Source organism: Octopus bimaculoides, chromosome 3, assembly GCF_001194135.2.
Source record: "Octopus bimaculoides isolate UCB-OBI-ISO-001 chromosome 3, ASM119413v2, whole genome shotgun sequence".
Classification (NCBI taxonomy): Eukaryota; Metazoa; Mollusca; class Cephalopoda; order Octopoda; family Octopodidae; genus Octopus; species Octopus bimaculoides.
The window spans coordinates 59686046-59690740 of NC_068983.1; the positions used below are offsets into that span (position 1 = coordinate 59686046).

Genomic DNA, 4695 nt, shown 5'->3' on the forward strand with positions numbered 1-4695 from the left:
TCTCTCTCTCTCTCTCTCTCTCTCTCTCTCTCTCTCTCTCTCTCTCTCTCTCTCTATCTATCTATCTATCTATCCATCCAACTATCTATTTGTCTATCTATCAATCTGTCTCTCTATCATTGTTTTAATGTTCACTTATAAATATAAGGTGCAAACATAGCTGGATGATTTAGAACTTCACTTCCCAGCTGCATAGTTTTGGGTCCAACTCCATTGCATGACCCCTTGGGCAAGTGTCTTCTACTATAGCTTCAAGTTTACCAAAGTTTTGTGAGTGAGTTTAGTATTATAGATTAAAACTGAAAGAAATCTTTTGTATTTGAATATGTGTGTATATATGTAGATATATGTAGGTAAATGTGAATGTATGTATCTGTATGTGACTGTCATTGTCTTAACATGGTTGTAAATGAGCACGGTCACCACACAATGAGAAGTGTCTTTCATTTCTAATCTGTGAAAACATGTCAGGCCATGAGAAAGTATTGCTTGGAAACAGGTGAAGGTTAGTGACAGAAAGAGTACCTGGTCATAGAAAATCTACCTCAGCAAATTTCATCTGACATATTCAAGAATAGAAAAGTAGATGTTAAAATAGCAACAATGATGATGACAGTGATGATAATGGTGTTGCTGCTGGTGGTTTGCCATTGTGGTGGTGGTAATGATGGTGGTGTTGCTGCTGCTGCTGCTGTCAGTGGTTTATTGTTGTTGTGGTGGTGGTGGTGGTATTCTTGAATATTTATGTGTTACAGCTTCATTTTATTTCATGAAAGAAATGTATAAAGAAAGAAGCCCTGAAAATGCCAATGTGAATAGAATGAAAGTTCACTATTGAGCTTACATTTTCTATTTTAATTCAATTCTGTTCCTACATTTATATGCACTAATACTTATCTAGGATATTGTCAAAATATTGTTACAAAGTAGTAAAATAGAAACAAAAAGCCCATTACGACCATTTCTAATGTTCATCAATACCATACCATTGAATTCCCTGAAATCCTTGCTGTATAAAGATGATTTATATTTGAAAGAGTAATAAAAATGTACTGAAGGAAAATGATTGTTTTGCACATAAATTAAATGATCAAATAAAAGATGAAAATCCTTATTCACTGCTAAGTAATAAATCTAGTTGCAAATATCTATTGCATTGTACTAATACACATATGCATATGTGTATGTATATATGTATGTGTGCATATGTGTGTGCGTGTGCATGTATGTATGTGTTTATATGTACGTGTGTATGTGTCGGTATGTTTGCATGTATATGTATGTATGTATGTATGTATGTATGTATGTATTAGTCAGTCTTGTTGTTGTGTATTAAAATGTAAGGAAGTCTTTGAGATAACTGCAAGCATTGGATTTTACCATAATTCATTTGATGATAGAATATTTCCTTTTCATGTTAAATGATTGTGTTTATTTTGTAAGCTTGGACATCTACTCCAATACCTGAAGTAGAAGAAAGGCATATAAAATATTATTCAACGGTGTATATGTTTAATTTGGTGTTAAGCCTGATAAAGACAATGTGACTGAGATATACTTAGAGTGCACTAGCTTGTGTTATGTGTGTGTCCTTGCAAATTGGGTCCAGCAGTATTTCTCTCAATGAAATTTTTAAAAAAACTTCTGACCTGCCCTACTCTCCGACCCCTCACCTCTTTGTCAAGATCCCTCTCCATGCTAATTTATTGGTCCCTTCCTGTCTTTTTTTTTCACACCTGTCCATTGCTGCCACGTATAATGTTGAACAGCTATCAGTTCCCCCATACACAACCCTACCTGTCCTTTTTTCATCACTAATCATCTCTTTATTTTTCAACTCTGTCACTCTCCCCTGCTCCGTACCATACTCCTCTGCCCCCCCCCTTTTACTTTTCTCTCATCCCTTTGCCTTGGATCATTGCCCTCTTTATCTTCTGTTCTTCCTAAATTATAGGGACTAATTTAGGCCTTTAACCTTGCAACTTCTTTGGCAACCTAACTAGTGCAAGTGCTGGGTCTGATCTCCCACTGGGCAGTATCATGAGCAAGTGTCTTGGGTTGACAAATACTTTGTGAGCAAATGCATAGCAAGAAAGTTTGTAGTGGGAGACAATTATCCTTGAGTGCAGGTGTAAGAGGGCATAAAATTTCCCTCGGTTTATCATGTCTGTTAATGAAGGTAACAAAAGTGCCCATTTGTGTGTGTTTGTGTATATCTATCTATTTATCTATCTATCTATCTATCTATCTTTCTAGCCATATATAATTAAAAAGCATTTGTACACTTTGCTAAGTGGTTAGCATTAGGAAGGACATCCAGCTGTAGAAATCATGTCAAAGCAGACATAAAACCTGGCAGAGTCCTTTGGTTTGCCTGCTCTTGTCAAACCATCCAACCCATGCTTGCATGGAAAAAGGGGGGACATTAAATGATGATGATGATGATGATGATGATGATGATCAAGCATCATCTGAAGGTAGTTTTGCATTTGCAGATTATATTTTGAAATATTATCAGAAATTTGATCAGAAATAACAGCCTGAAGAAAAAGATATCTCAAAATAATTAAGACAACTGGTTTAAGTCTCCATTTGTTTCTTTTTTAATAGTTAAGAAACAGACAAGGGAATTTCTGAGGTCAAACAACAAGAAGAATATTGCCTGAATCTTTTTTTTCATTAGGAAAAAATTACCTGGAAAGTGATATTGTAGTCATGAAAATTGCAATCATTAGGAAAAGAAAGCATTTTAAAAGTAGCTGAATTCTTTCATGAACTATATATGACAAAAGAGAATATATGTTTTTCTAATTCAATTCGCATTTACCTTTCATTGTAAGAGAGATAAATATGTAAATGATAAATTTTATTTTCATCGAGCTATTCATTTTACATCTACTTTTCCATTTGTTATGGGTTTGCATTTAGATGTTCTCATGTTTGCCATTGTGGAAAGGAAATGAAAAGTATTAACATAAACGTTTTAGACGAAATATGAAAGGTTTTCAAAAATTCCTAAGTAAAATTCAAAAGTAAAGATACGGAAGTCTGTCAGAGAGCATTTTGCTGTTGGGTACATCAGTGCACTATTCTTAACCTTGCTATTAACAGAATGAATTTTATTAATAAAATAGAAGGACAAAATGTTAACCACTGCTGCCACCACACAAAATATCAATAAAAGCATGGTGAACTGGATAGTAAATAGATATTAAGTGGACGTTAAAATGGCAAGTAAACAATAAATGAACATAAGCCATGAAAACAGTGGCATTCTTTCGAAAACAACCTGTTCCTTTTGAATCAATAATTGAACTGTGTCCAAAGAGACCATTAGTAAGATGCACATATTTTTCTCTGGGTATTACTTAGTTATTACAAATAAAATTGCTACAATATAAATTATATTTACCCTTTAGTCACGGAAATAACATCAAAATCATATATGTAGGTATATATATTTCTTCTACAATTGTAGTTTTGGCTTTGGCTTCAATTGTAGATCTTAAAGTAAGAACTGTTTCCTATTACTCCATAACATTTTCACTGATATAAGTAATTTAGAAATTATCTTGAATATCTTCATCTTTCTTTGTAAATAATTTATAACACTATATTCTATTTTAATCTCCCATTGTTATATCTATGACAGAGAAATTAATGAGACTGCATTAATTAGTCAGATCAGCAATCCTGTCTATTTTTACCAAACCCTGTTGCATCAAAACCTTTCCTCTATTTTTGTGTAACAGAGAAATTAGGCATTTAACTCTTTTGTTACCATATTTCAGTTGAAATACACAGCAGTTTCTCAATTTTGAAGACAATGAAGAATTTAATAAAATACCTTTGTTATGATATCAATCTGATGTTTTCTCCTCTGTTTATTCATCATATATATATATATATATATATATATAAACATACATAGATATATATTTGTGTGGTTAAGAAGTTCACTTCCCAAACACATAATCTGGGTTTCGGTCCCATTGCATAGTACCTTGATCAAGTGTCTTCTACAATAGCTCTGGACTGACCAATGCTGTCAAAGCCTTGTGAGTGAAATTGATAGATGAAAACTGAAAGAAGCCTGTCATATATATATATATATATATATGTGTGTGTGTGTGTGTATTAGTGTTTTCTTGTCATCATGTGATAATCATAAATGAGCAGCACTGTCATACAGGCAACGTCCTTTAGTTCCAATCTTCCACGAAAAAAACATGTCTGGCCATGGGAAAATATTACCTTACTTGAAAACAAGTAAGGGTTGACAACAGGAAAGGCATCCAGCTGTAGAAAATATACTTCAATTGAGTGTGTCTAGTACATGTGACTATGGTAAAGCAGATGCTAAAATAATTGTGATGACTATGATGCTATACATATCAGTGGTGGCATTGGATGAGAAACATCTGGTTCCATTAGAATTAGAATTTCACTATTAAATGATGTGTGTAGCTTCATTACACTACATATTTTGTTTAGAAAGTTATTCTAGATGATATAATGTGCTGAGCTGGCAGAATTGTTAACATGCCAGACAAAATGCTTAGTAGCATTTCGTCTGTCTTCACATTCTGGGTTGAAATTCTGCTGAAGCTGACTTTGCCTTTCATCCTTTGAGGGTCGATAAAATAAGCACCAGTTGAGGACTGGGATTGATGTAATCGATTTCTCCCCCCCCCC

General features: G+C 33.7%; 1 protein-coding gene across 1 annotated transcript in view; it reads left to right on the top strand.

Annotated features, from left to right (window-relative positions):
* The window catches only part of LOC106867600 (voltage-dependent calcium channel subunit alpha-2/delta-3), a 620656-nt gene that overhangs the window by 262465 nt on the left and 353496 nt on the right, over nucleotides 1-4695 (top strand). The window lies entirely within an intron of this gene.